The 25,627-nt window shown below is 42.0% G+C and overlaps 1 protein-coding gene across 2 annotated transcripts in view; it reads right to left on the bottom strand.

Moving 5' to 3' along the window:
- The window catches only part of mid2 (midline 2), a 166,197-nt gene extending 143,580 nt beyond the window's left edge, over window positions 1-22,617 (bottom strand). For both annotated transcript variants that reach the window (XM_084352886.1, XM_084352887.1), the window contains exon 1: window positions 22,176-22,617. The gene's annotated coding sequence lies outside the window, so the exon portion shown is untranslated. The remainder of the gene's footprint in view (window positions 1-22,175) is intronic.
- Between the last annotated feature and the right edge of the window lie 3,010 nt (window positions 22,618-25,627).

Genomic DNA, 25,627 nt, shown 5'->3' with positions numbered 1-25,627 from the left:
GAAGAGACTCTGAGCAGTTTTTTATTACCGTGCCTATTTGTCTGGCAGATATAAGACAGAACAGAATAATAATATATACCTTACTAAAAACCACCGAAAGCATCACATTCATAACTCAGTACAATACTAGCTATGTTTACCTCATCCAGAATGATGACCGTGGACATCTCAAAGGCAGGATGATTGGATCACAGCATCCAGTCTTGGTTCTCTAGTGTCTGGATTTAAGAGAGATTTGTTCACGATCGCAACTATTGAGCTGGACTATCCCGGACCATCAGAGGAACAACGTGAGATCTAAAAGCTGAGTCAAGAATCGAATACGAGTAAACTGCACAACCCTTGGACCTAACATTTTTTCATCTGGAGAAGGGTGAACATGATGAAAGGGTTCAGCCATTATTGCTGTTGAGCATTCTCTGCTCTTTAAATTCACTTTAAAGTTTCCGTTCACCACATCGAGTCTTTGGCTTTTTTTACCGGGGGGACTGAAATCCGTGCTCGCATTAAAAATCACGCCCAGTGGAGCCTTACATTAGGTGCAATTTTCACTCCTTGTTAGGAGGGGAGAAGTTGCCATGTCATAGTTTTTCTCCAAGGCCTCCCCCCCCACCCCCCAATTCTCTCATCTTTAAAATATCGCTGTGCTGGCAACTTTACTCCTAGACACCTTGAAGAGCGGAGCTGCCTCGAGCACACTTCTAATAGCCACTTACTAACAAGTCTCTCTGTTACTAATCGGAGTATGAAGTTCTTTGTTGTGAGTCATCATTGACTGAAATAAAATCAATTACTGCTTTTTCTACTTTCTGCGGAGAGAGGATAAGCAGTGCCTCTGTTGTTGTAACAGTTCTCGTGGCCTTGTTGTGGGCTTAACGGGCATCAGCCGTCCACACACACAGGCAGACGCAGACATACACACTGGCAGACAACTCTCTCGACTATGAAGTGCTCTAATTAGTGTGGACAAACAGTGGAGTTGATAACAGTGCGCTTGTTAAAGCCAATAAGAGTTTCCTCTGCGATTGATCTGTTAGCTTTGTTTGAGGAAAAGGTCACCTAGACAAGAAACAACAGCTCTGGCAGGTGCAGTGTGAATGACCAGTAGGGGTGACGTACGAATCAATAGGTTAATCACAAAATGTTTACTCTGATATAGTTTTGTATCTTTGGCGCTATGGAGGGTGAGGACAGTGTTGGCACTGCCCGGGTCCAGACCTGTGACTCAATCCACTCCACCAAGGGTTAGTGTTAGAGGGTTCTCGTCTAGTGGTGATCAGCCAATCGGTGCCACGTGCAGGACTAAGGCCGTTGTCAAGTATTTTTAAGCTTTGCACCCAAACCAAGGATGTAAAAAAGATAGATGCTGCTTGTAAAAAGATGGCACATGTTCGCGATATCACCCAATGTCATACCTTTACTTCGCTCCACTCTGCTCTAACTCCACCATCAGTGTTGCCTTAAAATGACAACATATATACAGTAGGCGGGTATGTTGATCTCTAGTGACTGATTAGGAAAAATCGAACCCCCTCCCCTACGGTAATCGGCATGAGTGAAGGAAACAGAGATGCGTGAAGTGTAACAAGTTGACAATTATGTCTAATATCAGGAAAATGTTGGCATTCACTCCACCCAAAAGCTACAGAAGTTTCTCCTCTCAGGGTGAGCGCAGGGTAATCATGAACATCACCCCGGTTACATCTGAAAACATTTCCTCATTCACTGTACAGACAACTTTATTTAGTATAGAACTGTATGTTACACAGGTGAAAACCAGTGCATAATCCTACTTTGCTCTTGGTGATCATTCACGGAAAAAAAAAAAGAACTTGCAAACCTCCTGGTGGTGCTAGAGAAAAGATAAAACATGATAAAGTGTCCACTAAGATGCCCTTCCAGTGAACAAAATGTGGTGAAGTGCTCTGTCTTCACCATAAATATATCACAACTTTCCGCATGCTGCTGCCCCCCTGCATGCATGTGGTGCCCTTCTAATTTTTTTCGCCCTTGCCCCTCTACGTCCTGAGTCCGCCACTGTTCTTTGGGGAGCATGAGTGTTTTTCATGGCCATCTAGTAGAGAAATTTGAGTCTGGACCCAAGTGACAGACACTGCCTAGAGCAACACTGCTGCCCAAAAACGACAATTAAGAAGTTAAATGTTAAACATGTTTAGCTTTTAAAATACGCAGGCTGTCAGACCTTGTAATGTCATAGAAAGCATGTTTGAGATCCAAATGTCAGATGTTAAAATTCAACATTTAGAAAATGTTTTGAAAGGAATCCGCTATCTAGAATAAACAGATGTGAGGCAGCCTTTTCCCGTTGGCCTGGCAGTGTGTAGCGAGGCTTGAGATGTTCAACTGAGAGTTGAAACACAACAGTTTCAACCATGAAGAAGGGTCGGACATCCATAGTAAATTTCACAATTTCCTCCATTATCAGTTTTGTTTTGTTGTTGTCTGGAGGAAATTTCTCACGCTGCTTCTTCGGTGGTTCAAACAACCTTTATTCTGCATAAACATCACGCTTGTCGCTCTGAGATTTTCATATTCCTTTGCATGATATTCAAGTGTTTTATCAAATCTGTGGTTGTGTCGAGGCTTCCAACACCCAAACTTTAAACAATCTCAGAAAGCAAGTTGGCTTTATTGCTTATTTCACGGAAAATAGAGTCACACGGCTGACTAACATGAGGTGGGCTGGGAGCTGTTGTGGGTACTGTTGTGTTACCACCTCGATGACACTGCAGTCAAAACTTCACGTCAACTTGTACTTTTTTCTCTGACCCCATTTCTGATGTCGATTGAGATAGATAGCGTAATGATCTTGAACAAAAAAAAAGATCCTTCCGAAGTAAAAGTATTGAGCTTGTCACGGACTACACTATCCATACCTAATCGACTCCACTAAGCCACTTTTTTCCTGTTCTGTGTGAATAAAAACAAGACAGTAGCTGCACACATCACCAGAGGATACAAGGGGAGAGCAGTTGGATCGTTAGCAAAAGGGATGCTGGGTCTATCCCCTAGTCGTGGCCTTGATCGATGTTCCCTTTAAAGTGTGCCTGCTACAGTTTTTGCTGTCTGAAGAAAAGCCCTAATTGCTCCAGCAAAATGTGAAAGTAACACGGTATGAAATTTACTGACACACACTGCAGGTGGGGCAATTTTCTTGCATTCTAATCCCGTATATCAAAAATCAAGCTGAGCAAAACGCTTCAAACCACGACTCAGTGTTTAGTATCGTCAAAATATTCCATGCCTAAAAGGTTTGCTTTTTATCATTTCTCCCTGCACAATTGTTCATCAGATAGATTTTTCAGCGCAATTTGGCCAGCCACTGCATATTTTAAAATGTATTGAAGCTCGGAGTGCTTACAGTTGCATCGAGGCAGGGCCTGCTAGATTGCATTGATTATTACTGAGGGGAAGCATATGGGAGAGAGGAGAGGAGAGGAGAGGAGAGCAGGACGCATAAAAAAAGAGAAAATAGAGGAGGAGAGGGGGGTAATAGATGAGGACAGCGCATGGAATGAAAAGTGAGATTTATATGTAAAGAAGAAAACACAGGGGAGAGAGAGAGAGAGAGAAAAGAGATACATGGAGAGGAAATGAGATGAGATGTGCAGAGTGGAGGAGAGGGCAACCTCTCTGTGGACGGGAGGGCTAATCCCAAACACGGAGCAGATTAAGTGCATGACACAAAATGCATGTTTATGAGGCGCAGCTCTCAGCTGAGGAACAATCTGCTGAAATGGATCGAGAGCAGACACAAATACAGAGATTTTGTGTCCGCAGTGTTATGAAGATAGCACTCAGACTGTGTAAAAGTCTCCTAATTTCCCTGATATGGTCATTCAGTGGCCTTTGTCAGTCTTATTAACTACTACTACCAATCAGATTGGAGCGTTTCCAGGATTCTTTGAGCAGTGGAGTTCGACTTTTTGTGCCAAGCCTTTCTATTAGTAATTGGATGTTTTATTATCTGTTTCAGAGAGCTAATAATGTTTATTATGCTGTTACTCCCAGTTCTGTAGTTTAAATAAGAACACAGTGATCCGTTCTGAGCGTGTGCTGCATTAATTCCATTCCAATATTGCATATAACCCGTTGCTGCTAATACAAGTAAGTGACAGAAGACATGTTAAATTGAAAATCGAGCTAGCAATCAGTTAATTTGCTGTTGATTATGTTTTTCTAGTCATATGGAGATTTGCTCATTGTTAGGGTTCATTTGCTTTGAGCTGAATATTTCAGCTTTTCTGTTATTTTTTTGCACAGAACCAAAAGCTGAAAAGTAGAGGACAAGTGCAACGTGACAGTATTCAATAAATACTCTAGAAACATTCAATGCCCCGTCCCTGACCAGACGTCTGTGTCTCCAGCACTCCAAGCCAAATTTTAACGCTAAAGAGAGACAGCTCGTCAGACTTTCATCACAAAAACACAACCTCAACCTCTGGTAACATCACACCAAGGCAAAACAGTCATTTGTAAAATGTCCAAAGCTCACGCTGCTGGAGTGAAAACATTAATAAATGAGTATGTGCCTCCTGGAGAATGAATAAAACATTACATGTTTCACAAAACCAGTAACGCTGTGATGCAGGTACATTTAAAAGTAAATCAAATACAGAAATTAGGAGCCAGACTGGAGATAAAAACATGGACATAAATACACATGACCACACACACACACACACACACACACACACACACACACACACACACACACACACACACACACACACACACACACACACACACAGACCACACACACACGCACACACACACACACACACAGACAAAGAATCAGAGACAGATGGTTACAGACTCTAACCCCCCTCTATAAAACAAATGAAAGTGCTTTCTAATTGTCCTCTTTATATATGACACAACAATATCATTGTGATGTTGTGTGTATGAGTGAGTGTGTGTGTGTGTGAGAGAGAGAGAGCGAGAGAGAGAGGCTCTAAGATTTCTCAGGGATTATATATCTATAGTGCCATCTAGTGTCTCCTGGAAAAACACACACAAACACACACAAGATTCCAGCTGTGATTACAGTATATGCACGGACAGTGGACTGTTTCTGATGTACGGCTTTTCATGCAGCACATTACAGATGCTGACATTTAATTTCTTAATAGTGGATGTTCCCTTTGTTCTTTAATACCTTCCCTATTCCGTCACTAGTATCTTACTAAGGCTTTGTGAGAGCAGACAACAAGTCTATACATCACGTCTTTATACACAAAATGAATGGGAGAAAAATTGAGGTAAAACTCAAAGGAGCAGACATGGAGAGCAGCTGTAGTGACTTTAAAGAGGGAGGTCATCTACGGCCCTCATAAGAGATTAATTACAAATTAACACAAATAATTAACTAGCACATATTGGTAAAATGATTTATAACAAGGCATAGAGCCTCATTATGACAGCAATTATGTCTTGTTATTTGATCCGTGTGCGATAATGATAATTACGCTGATAATTTATGTCAAGTTCAGGGCATCGTTTAAATATTTTAGAGCCGTCTCCCATAATGGAATGAAAATGAGTTGGTCCTTTTGTACTTAAATAAAATACAGATGCCCTAACAGGTGTTAAGAGGAGTACAGACCGCCATGAATCAGATGTATGTTGGATGAATCCTCAGTAGTAGAAAGCAGCAAAACATATTTAGTTGTGACCACCTCATCATATTGTCACTGCTAAAACACCAAGAACTTGAAGGTGTGTGTGAATACCTGTCCAGCAGCTCATGTCTCTGACAGGCTGACACTGTGTGACTGTGTTGTAGTTACAAAGTATTAACTTTTCACATGTGCACAGAAATAGACACGAATCCCTCCATAATTAAAACACCATGAGACTGAGGAAGGGTTTCCAGCCACACTAGAGAGACCATGAAAAATTAATTTCCAATTACATTTGGACATGATACTCTCAGATATGATCTTTGAAATAATTATCCTACAGTGTCGACCTACATTTTAGAGCCATGCATCGAAACAAACATGCCCGCGCGCGTTTGTACCATCTCCAGTGTGTGCTAAAGAGAGGAGTGACATAAACATGTCACCGATGGCGGTAAAAGAAAAATACATTGTCCTGATAGAGCAGAGAAACTAATAAAACGGACCACGTTCTGCTTTACTCCCCTGCAGTATTGAGTAGCGGTGCTATAGGAGCTGTTGTTTGCTGTTGCATCTGAAATTCAATATACTCGGGCTGGCAGGAGCTGCAAATCCATTATGAAACAGGCCTTTACTTGGGAGAACAAAGGCCGCAGCTTTGCATGTGTGTGTGTGGGTGTGTGGGTGTATATAATTGCTGGTGAGGACATTGGGCTCAGGGGGTCACTCACTGTGTACCAAACTGTCCCGTGTTCCCCAGAGTCCCCTCTCTGTCTTCCTATCAGTGTCGTCCCTGCTCATCTGCTTCTCCCTCCATCTGCTTCATCTCTCCGCTTTCCTCCAGGCTGCGTCACTCTCAGGCGTCTCCTCCGCTCGACTTCACCGGTCCCTCCAGGATTTAAATGACTTTGATGGCCGGACTGTTTTCAGCTAAATTAAAAGGCGTCTTGCACATACTGTGTATGACCTGCATGAGACTTAAGTTATCTCGTAGCTTTTTTTCTTTAAAGTCTTTATAGAATTGATTTTAATCACTGTTATTTAGAGTATCTGGCCTGAATATATAGTTAAAGGACACAGATTGTGCTTATAATCTTATTTTGGGTTACTACTAGTATAGGTTTACATGCTTTAGTACTCACATCGGTGTCTCTTTAAGGCCAGCCCTCCTGAACACCCCGTCTGCTCTGATTGGTCAGCTCACACATGCCTGACCCTGCACCGCTAACAACAACAGAGCCAAACTAGCTGCGAGGTATACATTATGCAAATATGTGGCATGGTGACATAGTGTGATGTCATGAGTCACGGAATTACAGGCGGGACTACTGACGAGGCGTTTCAGGAGCAGTGTTTTCTGTGGAAGAGAGCTTTCCTTTTTAACTTTCAAGATCTTGTATATGCACAAACAACCTACAGAAAACACTGAAGGAAAGGGAAAAGGCATAAAAGCACAATAGGTTTCCTTTAAAGATAAAGTGGCTATCCAGTGGGCATTGATACACACACTGGATAGCCACTTTATCAATGCTGATATCAGCTCTAACATTTAAGGGCACAGAGAGATTCAAGGTTTTCTCAAATAAAGAAGTGATATTTGTCTGCTTTTCTTTTGAAAGGAAAATATTTGAATTCTTTCAATTAGATTAAGTGTCTCTTCCATTTCCCGTTACAACATCTTTCATGGATTTGATTTATGCTGGTGTCTCTTCAATCACGAGCTGGAACCCAAAATGGGTCACAAAGATGTTTTTTAGTGGAATAAGTCCTCCAATTTGATTCTCCAGCTGAAAAAATTCCCATTTGATTCTCTGGCTGAATTTGTGTTTTTGCTTCAAGCTCCAAGCCATTTTATGTTCCTCCTTTTCCCCCATTGTGCAGTTTCCTAGAGCATCTTGAAAGAGATTTCAAAAAATGTCATTAATTATTAGCATCTCCCTCGTCAGCAGACTTCATCTCTCTGCGAGAGATAGAGAATAGGTCTACATCTCCTGTGTGTTGGCAGTGTTTCGTAAACATAAAACCTCTACCCTAATTCAAGAATAAAAGTAACTCGGCGCACCGGGGGGATATTTCACTCTGTCACTGCGAGAGAACTGAGGCGAAAACATGCTTCAAAAAGAGGCTGGTGTAGGAAATGTGTGAAAACATTAACTGAATATTACATCAAACTTTCATACTCCGAGGGAGGCAACGAACAACTGCAGGAGAGGCAAACACCGGGAAGGAAATGTGTTTTGATCCATTCAGGTTGAATCACCTTGAAAAGTATTAAAACGTCAAACTCTTTTAAGTCTTTTGTAACAAGAGACTCATTCCACCATTTTCTTCCCAAGAAAGACGCACAGACTCAACATTTTGCATATTCTGGAAAAGATTTTTTTGAATCATCAGCAGAGCAGTTTTTTCATATTCAGTCTGTTGCACCTTGTTGGCTGCTGAAACAGTGTAGTAGAACAGCAGCTTATTCTCCAGGTAGATTTTGTTAGCACTGTTATCTCCATTGTTACCTGAGGTTAGCTAACTAAAGCTGTTGGTTAGTTGCCTAGCAATCGACCCTGCACTATCTGAGACCCTGTTCTCTTTCATGTGAGAAGTTTTAAAAATATTTCTTTCATATTTCATTCATTGTGACAAACTGCAGGGCCAGGCATGGGTTACAAAATCCTCCTCAGTCACTGATTAGTTTAACCTTTAGATCAAAATCCAACAATAGTCAAAGCTTGATTTAACATTTCTGCATTAAAACATCTAAAAACGAATAGACTGATAAAACCCAGAGAAATCTGTCATCTTATTCAAGGTAAAAGTGTGTTTCATTTGGTCGCTTGGCACTATGACTTCTGGGAAAACATCAGATATGTCAGTGTGTGAGGAAGGGAGTGGGCAAACATTATGTGAATACAACTTTAAAACATTACATCGTCTGCGAACATTTTTGCCTGAGTCTAAGCAACTCCCAGGATCCCACACTAGTTACTTCTTCTGTTTTGATTTGATTGAGAGACCCTAGTGGCAGAAAGTACATATTCTGTGCTCAAAGGAATACTTTGAAAATTTGGGATACACGTATGCTTAGTTAGATGAGTTAATGAGAATATTATAGCATCACAGTATAGGGACAGGCCGATGTGTGATGCCATCGTCCGTTGCCGATGGCTGACAGTCAACTTGACAGCTAACTTGTTTCAAGCTTCTCAGGATGAACACAGCTAAGTTACACCCGTGTAGCTAGAGATGAACACCCTTTTAAACCTGACTGGGGGGGTGTGTATGTCGGAAGCTTGCCAGGCAGCGATGTGAGGGGTGATCTGACTCCCTTTGCTGGTGGCGGGAGACAGCTCTCTGTGCTGCATGAGACAGTCGGATGTTGCTGTCAAAGCGTCACTTCTAGGAAACAGAAGTGACTACAGAGGTTTGCTAACAAGCAACTCCTGCTGACGGCAACTCTGACAGGACTGCCAATCCAGTAGACATCACCCTGCCTTCAATGATACCAATCTGAAATCTGTAGGCCACAGTGAAATGAAGCTACAGCCAGGAGACTGTTAGCATAGCTTTGCATGAAGAATGCTAACAGGGTGACACGGCTAGCCTTGTTCTGTTCAAAGATAACCGATGCACCTCTACAGCTACAGCTTTAAATAAGCTATATGTAAGAATTTTAGTTGAAGACTTTCTAGAAATAACATCATATGAAGAAATAACGACTTTGGTGTTACGTCTAAGACATCTCTGTGTCGTGTTGCTGAGATATTAGACTTTAGTCAGCATGCTAACTAGCTAGCCTCGCCCCGTCATTTTGTTATGATCGGCCTGCTGCCGTCAACAGCTTCATATTTACCTTACAGTCGAGAGTGGCATCAATCTTCCCATCTAGCTCTGGGGAAGAGAGAAATACAGTAGAGACTTGGAACATGTCTTTGAAGGCAAAGACTAACAAGTGATGCTTCTATGAGAAATGTACCACCACTACTCAGTGAGGGGGCAGATAGATCATGCCGCCTCTGGTCCACAGTTTAATTCAAAGCAGCAAGGATCTAATTACCAGGCAGAGCGAGGCTACATACTGTATGCCAGGCTCCATCTGAGGGCACAGTCAAGATCCCTCGGGAGAGACGAGAGAAACTCATGCTGGATGTGCTGTCCACTCCTCTTTCACATGCTGTCATTCTGGAGTGATTTCCTGTCCGGAAGAATTGGTGGCTTGATACGGCGATAGGGGAAAACCACTCATAAACTTGCTGACGCACACCTGCTTAAATTCTACATGAAACTTTTATATTGTTTGTTGTATTTGAGTTTTTATTATGTGTACTGCAACATAAGCAAAATATCAGATGGGGTTTCTCACAGCTGGAACAGGAAAATGGCTGAACAAAAATTATACGAGGAGGAATCAATACAAACGAGCACAATTAATAGTTCTTTTTAGTATTTCTTCAATGTGTTATGAGGCAAACTGCACTTCATGTGGTAAAAGATCCTACTTTGCACAATAATGGTCTTATTGTCAAATGGTCCGATGCAGAGCATAATAGCTGCTCTGCTTCCTGTGCCGAATTACTTTGTCGATTATGTGATTAGGCGATTGATGAACTAATTTGATAATTGATAAATCACTGAGGTAATTTATCATTGGTTCAAGCTTCTCATAGTACAAAACTTTGCTGCTTTTAAATCGTAGTAAATTGAATATTTGGAGGTTTTGGACAACACAAGCAATCTAAAATCAACATCTCAGATTCTGAGCAATTGTGATCGGCAGGTTTCCTAATGACCGTATATGGACCAATCAATGAATAAGTATGATTGATTCCAGGCTCAATTATTCTGACGTTAATTGACATAATTATTATTTTTAGCTCTATTCCTTTAACATGATTTAGTGCAAATTACAAAGAATTGCTCCAGGGCGTACAATATGTAATTACTGGCATATGAGAGCAGGCAGGAATCTCTCGAATGATTGACAGTCAAGCTGCTCTGAGTCTGACTGGCCAATCCAATATTATGTGACTGGTATTGTGGATTTATACAGTGGTTTTATTACCTCAAATCGAGCTAATCTGTAATATATAGAAAAACACAACAATAAAGCCAACAATACCAAGATTAACATCGAGTACCATATTTTTGTGGCAATCAAATATGCACAAATGTGTCAATGCTGATGCAATGTTTCGTCAAAAATGTCTCTGCAGAGTGAAAAGGGTCTTAGATCCAGTCAGAGAAACTCAGTTCAAATCACTCTGAGCAAGAAGAAGAAAAAAAAAAGGAAAGAAAAAAGGAGTTTCTTTCTTCCACTGCCTGCAGGAGATGAGATGAACTGGAATGCGTAAAATCTATATGGGTATCAAAGAATATCACAAGGAAAATAGCCTTTAACCAATCCACGTGGGTCTCTCAACTCAGATGTGAATGTGTAAAGGGTGAGATTATGTAGTCACACAGGCGGCGGTGATAACATTTTACCATAAAGGCTCCACTTCATTATCTCGACCCATTCAAACGCAATCATCATAGATTTGTATTTCAGCACATATGAAAGAGAGACAACACCCTGCCACATTCAGACTGGTGTATGGCATTTTACTGATAACCAATACACAAACACGCTGCTAGAATGAAAGCTTTTTTTCATTTTTTATGTTATCTTAGATCACATCCTCAAGTCAGATGCAGAATGCCGGAGGGTGGTGGGGGTCATGTGGTGGGGTGTGGGCTGCCTCCATTTTCCCAGGATGCTCAGGCTGCACGGGTTATGCGAGTTTGCTTTTGTAAGGGTTTTCTAAGGATTGGTTTCCTCCTCTCTCATCAGTCGAGGAATTTAACCATCGGATCTGAACGAGCCATGATGCAACAGCAGTGGTAGAGGAAATTCTCTAATCCTTTTTTTCTGGAAAAAAAAAAAGTAGAAATAGACTTTTAGAAGTGAAAATGTTACTTAGATAAAAGTACAGGAGCATTATCGGCAAAATGTATTGAAGTATCAAAAGTAAGAGTACTAGTATGCAAAATGACACCTGTTATGTGTTATGTTATTAAATAATATTATTCGGTTGATATCGATAACAAATGTGTTGTATTTGTTAGTGAATGTTAATGTTACACTTCATCAAAGTGGAGCCAACTTTATATAATTTGGGTGGATAAGTAGCTCAGTAACGTATCATGTTGTACAAGCATAACATGTTTTTTAATGAGAAATGTAATGTAATGTTGGTCTGTCATAAAGAGCTGCAGGTTGGTGTGTCTGTTTGACTGAGGGCGGGGCTGCCTGCATACACACACTGGTAGAGCAAGGAGAGGCAAACAGCGAGCACTCTGGCTGCATTCACACAAAATCTGGAGGGTTGTGCGGAGGTGTTGGCGTGATAATTTATGTTATCGAACGTAACCGCTGTGAAACAATTCGAAAAACACGTTTCATTTCTTTGACTCACTGCTTCGTTCTCGCCAACGCCACTCTCTCTCCCGCTCTTCATTCCCCCTCTAGCTTGCTTGACCACGACTGCTCTCTCTTTCTCTCCCCATCTCACCCTTTGAGCCGGGGAGGAGGAGCTAACTTTGAATTATGTGTTTACAAACGGCAACAGACAAAACCTGGAAATTATGCCTTAAGTACATGTGGTGGGGTATACTTTCCTAGTACAGAGCAAGGTGTAGTGCTGGTGAATGCAGCCTTGACTCAACTCCTCCCCCAACAAATGCCCTAATCAGGACCAAGCTTTTCATAAACCAACTGGGTTACATTGTGCAACAATAAGAGTCTTTATTTTGAGTGTGAAAACCCCAAATGGTGGTGGTGGAGATGGAGGAGGGCCAGAATGCTGGAGCATGGAGGGCTGATTAAAGATCATCAGAGCCTGCCTCTATGATCACAGCTGACCCGACCAGTCTTGGGGGAGATCCTCCAAAGCCTCTCTTTTTCAAGCACTGTCATCTTTGATTTCTAACAATCAGAGTTTGAACGTTTTTCAACACGGATCAAAGTTTCACATGACTTTTTGCCATCCAAACTATTCATCTGCCTCTGTGTAACTTATTTTTGAACAAGCGGCTAACTCCTCAAACCCAGGGTCACTTTTACTCTTAAAATAAAAGCGATAATCCGACTAGTACAGCCCTCGAGTCCTATTGAGTTTTATGGAGTTACTGTATCTGACTGCGATCATATGATCCCACCACTCGGCATCGAAGCTTTCAGCACTCTCAGGTTGAGCTTGGCAGTCACTGTGAAAAGATGTCACATTAGGTTATGGAGGGAGACTCTCTTCACTGTATTTTTAAAGCAAAAGCTCTATTTTTGTCAGCGGGTCACGCCATGCAAAAACACTCCCCATGGAAAGTCTGTCAGTTAATACTCCACTGAAAACTCTACTGACTGTTTCAATCATTCTTGCCTTTAAATTCCCGAATACAGTGAGTTCGAAGCATGTGCGAGCGTAACATACACTGATTTATAATGTTTGTGACCGCTTCACTAACGAGGTGCTTTTGCATCTTGAAAATTATAAAGCGGTGAACATGGAATGTTAAATGAGAGTCCCTCTAAATACATTCATGCAACTATAATTATGCAAGTGTATTCATTTGTTTACGTGGAATGCAGACGGAGAACTCAGATAGCAGATCGCAATTATGCGACACACAACAGCCCAGTTTATCACCTTACTTATGGCTCAATATTCTGTGTAACCGTGGAACGCAGGCCATTATTCATTAATGTAAATTTACAAGACATGTTGATTAGAGCTGCCTACGCCTCCGGAGACTCAGAAGGGTGCCACTTAAACGGGGATGATTGGTTGGTCAGCTGTTCTGGCAGCTGAATAGGCCGACAATTAGCGCGGGTCGTGGAAAAAAACATGCGCGACCTTCTAACTTTGCGCCGTATGCTTGTGACAAATAGTCTCTTCTCTCTATAAACCCAGTAATTAACATTCCTATCAACACAGCAGAGGACACGTAACAGATAATCTGGCTGGAGACTGGCAACAGTGCGTGGAGAACGGATAGGGGGCTGCTAGGGAGATGATTAGAAACTACAAAGGAAAGATTTAGATCATGTTTGTAGGCGGTGTGTGTCTGTGTCGAATTAATCTGAATGCAAGAGAGGTACACAGAAAGCGGGGGAGAAGGAGACGGAGAGGGGAGCGAGAAGGGGAATTGAGTATACTTATGCATGTATGTTGAAATCCTTACATTGCGGTTTGGCAGCAGAGGTCAGCCTGAGAGTGAGAGGTTAGGAGCAATTTATCACAGCGAATTAACTAAAGACCATCTCACGGTTGCACTGCCTCCTCCTCCCCTGCTGTGATAGAACAACTGGCGACAGAGGACAACCGGAGGTCGCTGTCATCTTCGATTCTGCTCCCGCTCTAACTACTACACCCTCTGCAGAGAGAGCCGCTAATACAGTGTGTGATCATCAGCTGTTAATATCATTGCTTGTAGAAAAGAGAGGAGCGCTCGGAATCACATTTTAATCAAGTAGCTTTGAATGCAAGTCATCGTCGTTTCTCTGCAGACGCAGGATGAAATACAAACATATTTCTTCAAATCCTCATGACGTACATACAGTGGGTGATGATTTAACAAACAAATTCCACTTGCGCTGAAGTAGGTAAAAGCAGGGTGTAAACATCGGATTAAGCTTCATCCAAGCACGCTGTATTTGGAGGTTTGTTCCAAATCGGTGCGCTGTCAGAGGGAAAATGCATGAACTCAGGATGGAACATTTAAATCTACAGCTATGAAAGGACATTTGGCCACAGAGCCCTGGCATTTCACAGGAGTGGATAAGCTGGGTTATTGTAGAATAAAGCAAAGCAATCATCAGGTACAGAAGCAGTCAGGAATCAAACACTCCTTGCATATGCAGCTAAAAGCCACAGAGTATTTATTATAAGAATAGCTGGAAGCTGTTTCCTCCCCTGGGTAAACACAATTTGGACATGTTAAGGATTATTTCAACCTGGTCTCCTCTGAGAATCGCAGCATCAGTCAACATCTCTGCCCCTGTTGTGTTAGATCACTCAGTTATACAGAGCTTCACCTGTTCTAAATGCAGGACATGTCGCCCCGGTCATGCAATCTGCCTTTAATAAAATTACTCCCGGGGAGAGATGGTGATAATATCACGCGGCTCGACTTTGTGTCATGCCCCGAGATATTATCATGGTTCTGTGAATGCAGAGACAATAGAGACCTAGACAATGAGAAAAGCTAGCATTATTAAATGTCATGTTAAAATGGATCATTTTAAGAACTAAAGATATATGGATTGGAAACACTTTTGCATTTAGATACAGAACATATGGCACATTTACATAAGCTGATGATAATTCATGACATATGAACAGATGCAATGCCTGATACATTTTCAAAATATGTTAATTATTTTATCTATAATATTCCACTATATACTGGAAACATATTATCAAATGTCAATACATCAGCACTGGGTTGGACCAGTTACAAGTCAATTACAAGTAAAACTACAGCTCAGAGTATAAGTTACCTTATTAACCGTTGATGTTTAACGCATCAATGCAAAGACTCCAGTCTAAATTATTCCAAACTCCTGCTCTGTTCTGCTCAGTGATCACGGTCACCTCTCCAAACCTGCACCTGCTGCAGAGTTTTGGTCTGTTTTTCAGGGTTTTCACTGACCCGACTGTGATCAGATAACCTTATTGGCTATGAAAATGCAGATGAAAGGTTGAGATATTAATTCAAATTGTACTGAGTACTCAATTACTTAAGTATTACTTAACCAAGTAACTAAGTAAATTACATATATATATTTAAAAAAAAAGGTTTGTGACAAAAAACATGTGTGATAGATAAACTGCTACTTTATTTAATATAATTATGTGACATTTTATGATTTACACCTACCCATGGGCATGCATACTGTAACTATTTAATTGTTTGGATTTATGTTCTAATTTATATATATATATATATATATATATATATATATATATATATATGGTTCAACACCTTTTGTTTTCATACTGCATTAATATACACTTCATAATATTTACATTACAACTAAGTTTAATCTTAACTCGGCTCATATTTCAGCTGGAAATATGATTTTATGACATAGTATTATAAAAGCCAAGTCAGTGATACATTCTCACATGTATACTATTCGATGTACAAGTGAAAAATGTGAAAATATTTCTTATTGCAGTGTTTATAAACAGTATCAGTGTAAACACACCCACAGGAATACTAATAACTTGAGATTTAGTCACAAAAAGACTGCAAATTAATTTGGAACTGGTATGTTCTGCAATGAGTAGTTGATTTATCGATTAGTCAATTGACTGAAAATAATTTGGCGCCTATTTTGACAATTGATCAGTGGTTTAATTTCTCAAAGGAGAAATGTGATGACACCACCCTGGGCTCTAAGAAATATACCGAGTTGAAGATAATCATTCAGCCCACCTGATCCAGTCCTGTGTTTTGTATATCTTGGTGTTGGTGACAGAGATTGTTTTCACACTATTAACTATAGGAAAATCTTTAACAGCTCACCATAATGCACCATAATGTTCTATAAAAGCAGTAGCACACTGTAGCACAAACCAACTGCAGTTCAGATCAGTGAACTGTACAAACTGGATAGCCAAGCTTTTTTTTTGTTTTTGCTGTCCCTCCTTGGAGGAGGGGACAGGATGTCTCAGTGTGTGTGTGGGTGTGCTCGTGCGTGTGTGTGTGGGTGTCTCTGTGTGTTTGTGGGTAAATGCATGCACATGTGCATGAAGGGCACGGAGGAGGCAGCGGTCTCCCGAATGAGGAATTTATTTGAAAAGAGCCTCCCATGACCTGGCTTGATCTCGACGGTTCATTCTTCGGTGGGGGTTGTGCGTGCATATGTGTTTGTGTGTGTGTATCTGTGTGCATGCTCAGTGGCGGGGGATTTGTGGATCTTTCTAACGGCTGTCCCCCCCGAGGATAGGACTGCACTACAACCAATGGCTCATAGCGCTAATCTGACTGACAGCTCGGTCCATCTTTCAGCCAAGAAGCAGCCCACCAGCAAGGTCCAAGTACCTGCTGAAGAATCTTATCTGCCATGAGATGACAGGGGGAAGCTGCTCTCCCCGCACCGTTCCCAAGAAAATGCTGAAGATCCTGTCTCACCCTCCGCCACTTTGTCTGCCTGCTCGTTGTTTGTCAGCGCAACACTGTTAGACCTTCACTTTTCCGGACTCAGCTGGATGTGACAGTTTGACAGACTGTCACAGCAGCAAAGTAAAAGGCAGTGCGCTGACACTGTCACGTTAGTCTTCTGCAGGCATTTTGAAAGGACACCTTTAAACTTTTGCCCTTGATGCTTCATTTTCGTGCTCAAACTATACATTCTGTACACACCTTAAAATGCATTTTTTTTTGCATTATTTCAAAGGGAAAACAAAGCGATTCAAAGTCATGCTCATATAAAGAATATACAAGTCTATACTGGTGAATTACACTTAAAATACATTTTACTTAAAAGGTGCAATTTGTAAGAAAAGACCACCTGACTAATTCAAACTCAAAACAAACAGGGGGCAGCATATCAGCAGGGTAACTGCTAACTGATGCTAGTTGCTGCTGTTAGCTCACTCAGCAGTCCAGCTAGCGGTTCAGCCTGGGAGCTCAGAGCACTAGCATGTTAAATTCAGCAGATATCTCTGCATAACAGTACATCCACATCATAAGATCAAAACTGCTATTTCTTCACATCCTGTTGACACTTTTAGTTAAAGGAGCTCTGTGCAGCATCTCGTTGTGCACTTGTTGTGCTGGAAGCCGGCTGTTAGTTTATGTTCGAGGACGTGAGCTACTGTTGCTCCTTTTGTAAGCGGACCGGAGAGAGGCACTGAGACGAGGCACTCGAGAACATGCATTAAGTCACATCCTTTAGACTGCTGAGTCCTTCACAACTCCATTAAACAACTCGAACAAATGGTCCACAGCTTTTTATATGCAACCGACAGAGACGGTGAAGGTCTAGTTTTTCATGTAGCGTTACAATCTGAGCACGTATCACCAATTAAAAACTTTAACATAGACATTTTTTTTTCTAAAATCAAATTCTTACATATTGCACCTCTGCAGCTTGATCTGACTGAACACTCTTCACAGGCTTCCTTGTCGATATTGGGACCAGGGTTATGTGCCCCAAATAGCATTCAAGGCCTGACAGGTGATGTAAGGAATGTCAGTCACTTAAAGTATGTCACATGTGCAGCATTTTCCCACTACACTCCTGTTACTGTATACACAACTATTAAGGCAAAAGTACAAGAAACTCCAGTCACGTCAGTAAAAACACCCCCGTAAGCCATCTGCCACGTTTCCTTCCTCCTTCAGGGGCAAACTGTGAGTCTATTTAGCTAAGATGCCCACTCATCAATCAGTGGGGCTGTTCCACACGACATCCAGCACAGCTTGAACTAGAGGACCCTCATAATTGAATATTAAACCCCCGATGAGTGGCAAGGCAAACTACTGCGATGCAGAGTGGAGGCTGTGATGTGCCGGTACCACATACGTGCGTGTGGCGCCGTTCAATGTGCTGTCAGTTGCATCATGCCTACCCCGAGGTTGTACTGTCACGCTGTCATAATTTCAATCTTTTGGATAAGAAATGTATCTACAGACAGACACCCACACTCACACAGGGGTCCACAGATGCAGGCAGGCACGGATGTACTTGGCACGCACATATACTGGCTTTAAATAAACGGCGGTAGCGAGAGAGGGCTGCAGAAATGAGCCTGTTGTTCAGTTAAGTCAAGAAATTGAATTTGGCTTTTGGTGTTTTTATTTTCGGTGCCTGTTTAATGCAGCGTGCTGAAGGATAACGCGCAGGGGAAATCTGAAGACAGAAACACTAAAGATTAAGGAGCAACGCGTGACTCCGCAAAGCAAATTGAATTGTGTTTATCGCGGGCATAAAAAAGCAAAATGGTGACGGGAGACACAAGGAGTTTTAAGAAGGAAATTTTACTTTTCTGCAGTCTTTCCTACATAATCTGATGTATGAAATGGATGCTGGGGCGGAACATGACGTGGGGAGGTACTCCCGCTTTGAGAAGTTCAAAGGAAGCTTTGCGTGCCGTTACAAATTTGGATTTTTCAAAAGTTAAAACACATTCAGCAGCCAGAGATGCACCCAGTGTTTCCTCAGCAACTCGTCTGCCGCTCTTAAATTACCGTTAACTGCCAGTGCGTCATGTTTGCACTGCTACTGCACTATCATCAAGTCCGTCATGAAAATTTGCAAGCAAACCAGACCTCAGCATCCAAGTTTCACAACGAGGTATTTCTTTACAGAGGAAGCTGGAGTTTTATCCTTCTCCCAACTTAAGGAAGCTGAAACAACATGCCAACCCCCCCCTGCTGTTTCAAGAGGCTCCCTGTGAAAGCCGAGAGGCCGACTCTGAGAGAAATGCCTCATTCAGACTCAAACTGGCATCAGCTGTTGACAGACAGCCCAGACATAAAAACATCCCAGTGATGGGCATCCTTTCTGGCTAACTGATCTGTGAGAATAAAGACATTAAAATGTACAGAGTATAAAAACTAAGAACACGGCCGATATCTTTTAAGGATTCATTTGGTTTTGACAGGCAGTCACAGCAAGACTGGGATTAAGACATTTCCTGTTTTCATCATAGAGGAAACGATCTCTACGAACTGCTCATCAGTGTTAAAACCTAAAAGGAGGCAGCGGATTGAGTCATACAACGACGAATTCTAATCAAGAGTCCGCTAATTATGCATGGGTGTTAAATTGCACTATATGTGGGTCAGCTGCTGCAGTTTAATATTTCATGCTGGCTTTGCTACATAGTGTGACTTACAGTTTGTGGCACATTAACTATGGTAAGATAAGAGAAGTCGCAGCATCAAGAGAGTATTTAGTTGGATTTGATTTCATTTGATGCTTGTAAATGTAATGTAAAAGTCCTCAGTTCCTACTTAAAAACATTTGGTTCACCCGTGCACTTCAAGCTACAGACAGTCACCCAGGTTTGCCACTGTACAGTAGGTGTTTACATCTATTTTTAAGTCATCACAGCTGCAACATCAAGACAGAATGCCAGCCCCTCTGTCACACCTATAATCATCCCAGCACGTCCCGTCTTTCCCTGAGAAGAAGCCACTGCTCCCTCGTCCTTATAATGTCTTCATAATTATCAGCTAAGGGTGCAACTGGGGAGTGAGGGAGAGAGAAAGAGAGAGAAAGAGGCAAGCATGGGTAGACTGCCAGAGCAGGCAGCACCCTGTAGATGCGTGATGAATGAGGGTGTCAGCTGAATTCACCCGACTAGCGGCGCTGTCTCCGAGAGGGTCGGGCCCCATGCGCTGAGACCTGTCTCATTAACCACAGTGATCATGCATTAACAAGAGAGCGAGAGACAGAGAGAGAGAGAGAGAGTAGGAGAGGGTGGGAAAATAAATCATTTTCTATCAGATGGAAGAACCACCAGTTTTTAAAAGCCATCTCAGTCCATTTAATGTGGTCTCACTGCCGGTCAACATGAATTTGACAGATTATCACACTTTTGAGCACGTCACGTATTGACGCCTGTTTGAATGTGGGGAAATATTAGGATTAGAAAGTCATTATTTGGATTTTAAGTAATTACTTTAAAGCTGCTACAAGGAACGTTCCTTTTGGTTGATTGTGGCGGCCCCTGTGGACAGAAGCGATATTGATCTGGCTAGCAGGTGCATTTGTTTTGGACGTGACAAAACTGACAATGGTGAAACAAAGTAAACTTTGTTTTAGTGCCGTTCTTACACCTAGGTTACTTTTACTTTCAGATTCGATTTCAGGTTACTGGGTAATAGTAATTTTGTTGAGCTAAATCTTAAAATGTGCAATATGCTAGAATTTCTGTTAACATTTAAAACTGTTATTTAACTGGTTAAATAACAGTTTTAAAATTGCGTAAAACACGCCTGTGTTGTGTTGCAGCGATAAATATTGAAGTTAGCATGCTAACCAGCTAGCTCCTAGCCACTTTATAGAGTCATAGTCTGATCATAAATAACACCAACACTTGAGCAGCAGTGGCTATTTTGATGATATGCTGCCCCCTATTTGTCTGGAGGTCAAATGGTCACTTCTCACATATTGCTCCTTTCAGTTATCAACATTACCTTGTAATGTTATGCCATACAGAAGCATGGGCTGTCGTAACACCAGACTACAGAGCTGTGTGACTCTTCGATTCATCCGCAGCACTCCACCATACAAATTAATTTACACTTTTGGATTCCAACCCACATCAGACCAATAGCCAATGTTCTCCCTGATGATGTTGTTTGTTTATGTAGGTCATATAGAAGCATCGGTATTAAATTGTCACTGGTTCATAACCAGTTAAAAGTTCCTTGTAGCAGGTTTAAAGTAAATATTAACAGATGATTTGTTATCTGAGTGTCTAAACGCAAGTTTGGAGAAAGGGACAGGCAGGGGCCAGCACTTGCCAACACTGGCTCCCACTTTCTTTCTCCCCATTGTTTTGATACCCTGCATTATTGATGCGGCGCTGACATTTTACACTCCCCAGCCACGGTGCCTCCACTGTCACCTGCAGCACTGTCTCCACAATAACCGTACTGACACTGCTGTCAGAGCCTCAAAATGAAGTGACTTCCCCATGGGCACTGTGTGGGATCCTATTGTGTTTCTAAGTGAGTTTATGGTGATGTGCGTCACTCTATTGTCTCCTTCAACACTACTATAGCATCTATTTTTCTAAATCATATACAGAGAGAAAAACAATATGCATTCATGACTTTGACAATGCCAATTGTCTCTGTGGTGACTGTTGTGGCTTTTTAAGTCCTCATGGATAAGGAAAACGCTTTGCACACACAGTATCTACTGTACTATTGCTCCTGCTGGCATCAGGGGCGTGGTTGAGAGTCAGCTCAGGTCAATCCCTACGATCCATATGGTACTACAACATAATGACGGAACTGATGGTTGCAGGAAACGTGAAAACACTTTCAGCAATCAGCCTCAGAAATCACCAAGTGCCGCTTCACATGCCATGAAAAGACCTCACTCAGCAACCCTTCTGGCATTCAGGCAGCAGATAAGAGAGGAGCCGTCAGCCTCACACTTTCAGCACTCTTGAACGGCTCTGATCGTCCATTTATAGGCCCCTTTTGAAATAAAGATAAATGCATAAATATTAAGTCAGTGATGTAATTCTGACGCACCAGGCACCAGATCTGCGAGTGGCACCTTTGCACCCTCGCTGTTCCCAACATCACCAGATCAGTCACATAATCTTTGTTTGTCCATCATGCATGTTAAGAAAAAAAAAAAGCTTTTCATACACTCGGAAACAGCTGATACGGTTGATTACCTCCACGGTGCCTCACAGTGAAGCGCTCTGCACGGCGCGCAAACTAACAGTGTTTTTATTTAACCCGGGTGCACGCTGCTCTAATAGAAAAAAGAAAAAAAAACAACCCCAGGGAAGAAGCTCAGCCTACCTCGGTCCGCCGTGACAGCTCCGTGTGTCGACTTGTAGCAGCGGTTGGCAACAACGTGACGCTCCTCGCAGTGAAGGATCACAGTTGGTAAGCGCAGAAGTTTTGACGACTCAGTGACTGAGGGATCACACACGCTGTGTCAGTGGCTGCTGACAGGTCTGTGTATCACACACACCGCCGTGGAGTGTGTACGACAACGCCCCAAAACAAAACTGATCTGCTTGATTCACCGCCGGATCATTAACGCGCGCTAAAGACGTTGCTGTCCAACTCGGCTGTGCGCAACGGTGCGCTCCCACTCTCTCCCGACGAGGTCCCCAATCTGAAGCGCTCCCCAAGGACACGTGACCAACCCACGGGGGACGGGAATAGCTCTCATTCCCCCATGGCAGCAGCTGGGATCGCTTACACCGCTGCTCCAGTGCCCGCGCAACAAACCCGAGCTGTGCGCACCCACACTCCTCCTCCTCCGCCTCTTCCTCCACCTCCTCCACCCGCGCGCCCGTCCCCTGTGGCCTCAAGGTGTCGCTGCCATTAAGATGTGTGTGTGAAAATACACCTGTGTCGAAATGAAATTGCTCAAATTGTTGGAAGTGAGGCAGTTTTAAAGAGTAGGAGACATCAATCCATGTTGATAAACCGCATTTAAAGCGTTTTACATTCAAAGAGAATCACAGCAACTTTGATAAATAAAAACAATAATATAAAAAACAAATAACTAGCAGGGTAAAAACACGTTTTATTTTACATTCAGGGGATTTCGACACTTTTTCTCCAAAGCAACTATCAGTAATTCATACACTGATGGCGGTGGCTGCTATGCAAGGTGCCGACCAGCACATCAGGAGCAGTTTCGGGGTTCAGTTTCTTGCCCAAGGACACTTCGACATGCAGACCAGGGGAATCTAACCAGCGACCTTCCGATAACAAGACGCTGGCTCTACCCCTGAGCCACAGCCACCTCAAGTTGACTGTCTTAAGAGGCCTTGTCTCAAAACACTCGTTGAAAAATTAAAAAAGGGCACCAGCTGTGTAAAGCGGGGCACCAACACGCAGAAAGCCGTAATACATTTATACTACATTCAACTTATACTAAACTTCATCGCGTTTTCTCCACTGGTAGGGCACCCGAGAAGCACCTAATCATATCTACGTATCCAAGAGGTCACTTCTGACATGAGGGCATGTCCACACAGTTTCTCCTTGTTGTCTTTCTTTTCACACTGGTCTTGTTAGAAAAAATGAGATGCTGTGAACATCCATGCATCAGATTTTACCAACATTTGAATAATAATGTGACAACATTTGGCCACTGTCAAAAAATCTGATCAAACCACACAGTCCTGATAAAGAAGATTAACTACATTTGTTAGTGTTTCAATTGCGATAAATAACAACCTACCTAAGGATGTTTCATCCAGACTTTAACTTTGATTGTTGTTTATTTAGCTTTCATTTTTGATGTTATAACTAAACCTAGAGGCTTAAAAACAATTGGTAAAAAATAAAAGCTGGGTCGATAACTGGCCGGCACCCAACTTTCTGTGGCTGTGTGTCGGGCACCTCTGCCCATTTTTTAAAAATTCTTATAAAACTTTTATTGTCTTGTGAAATGCTGTTTACAATTATGTTTTTGAGTTTGTGCTGGCTGGAAATAATACAGCATTTCTTCATTTTGCTTCTCGGTCAAATATTCTCTCTCCCGTTGGAGGCAGTTGGCAGTTTTGTTAGCTGGAGAAGAAACATTTGCAGCATGTGCTTTGGGGCAAGATGATCATCAAACACGGCACTTGCCAATGTGGAGCCTCATCTTTGGCCACTTTGCTGGTCTGTTTCTGGTAGAAAGATATCGGGAGATGTTATTTCCTCCTTTTCTGCCTGTGTTATTCTGTCAGTGACAGTAAAACATGAGTCAGCAAGAAACCCCCGTAGGTTAAACTGGGCTTTACTAGACACATTTGGGGCTGACTAACCCTCATAGACACACTGAAGGCCGGCAGACATACAGAGAAACTTGCTTTCCGAGCACCATGGTGGCTACAAACAGCCCGCAATACAACACTCAGGCTCACTTTTTAAAGCAACATGTTTTTTTTTAGCATTTTAGGAACATTCTGATAATTGCTCTGTGGTGAATATTATAATGTCACTCATTCTTTGTCTCACTTGTAAAAATACAGTAGTAAACTCTTTTAAGTATATCTGTAAACAGGATGTGGCTGTAAATGAGCATGCATCCTCAGCTAACCCTGCACAAACACAGAACAAACACTGGCCTCTATTGTAGTTGGATCTGACACTAATTCTCCACATTCTGATCCCACAGTTGGCACTGAATCATTAAAAGCAGAATGTAAACTGCTGCAGCAGACAGTCAGAGAATGCTGCATACCCAAACGCCTCCTTCTTCCATTTGAGGCCTTTTGACAATGCAGGTGATTGTGAAAATGTTTAACATCTCATTTGTCGGCACGCAAAAGTTGCTCGGTGCAGAATCCTGAGGCATTACACGTTCTTGAAAGATAAACACTCTTAAGTAGGGATGCAAAGTTTGGGTTTCTCAGTAAGCATGGCGTGTTTCCAGAGGAGCTGATGTGAACAAAATCCCTCCGCATCAAATACATGCTGATTGGTTTAGAGCAAGAAAGGATACCAGTAGTGCTACAGTTGGGCTAACACCAAACAAAAAAAACCTTCTAATCTTCTTGTTGTTATGATTGAAGGATGTAACAGGCTTTAGTCCGTGTTTAAAGGGTGATTTCACCGATTGCACGCATTTAAGTGTGTCCACAGGTCATGGAAAGTAGTATAAAGCCTTTTGTGGCTGAAGCTGTGTGTAATCTAAAAAAAATGCCTTGTGGGTAATGTAGGCACCAGGTTTCAAAAACTCTGATGTTGAACTTATTATGGACAGTTAAAAAAAACCAAATGATCAGAATCGATACAGCAGAACCAGAGATATCGGCTTTTTTATTCCACACATTCTTCTTCCTTTTCAAAAACCTGGCGCCTACATTGCCCACAATGCAACACTGGCCGACAAAACTGGGGGCAATTTATCAGCTTACATGCAGCTTCCTCTGGAGCCACAAAAGACTTTATACTTCTATTTTCCCATATGCAGTAGTATTTCCCAAGACCTGTAAACACACTTTGATGTGTAAAATTGACGGAGTTACCCTTTAACTGGAGGATATTTTGACCATATGAAGTGTTAGAACAGCCGTGAGCAAAACAAACAGCCAAATACAGATGTACTAAATAGAAAATGAAAGGGTCTGATGTAACATATTCAAAATTAAGTGCACATAAAAGCAGCGTCGAAGAAAATGTGATCTTAATGTCAAATTCATCGTTCAAATCTATAAAAACAGAAACGAATCTGCTCAGCTTTTGCTGCGAGGCACAGTTTATGTGCGGGCCTGCTTTCCTCAAAGCAGCTCTCAGTACAA

The sequence above is a fragment of the Pagrus pagrus genome, assembly GCF_965226575.1.
Source record: "Pagrus pagrus genome assembly, chromosome: 5".
Classification (NCBI taxonomy): Eukaryota; Metazoa; Chordata; class Actinopteri; order Spariformes; family Sparidae; genus Pagrus; species Pagrus pagrus.
The sequence above is the reverse complement of the archived record's forward strand: the minus strand, read 5'-3'. Positions and strand labels throughout refer to the sequence as shown.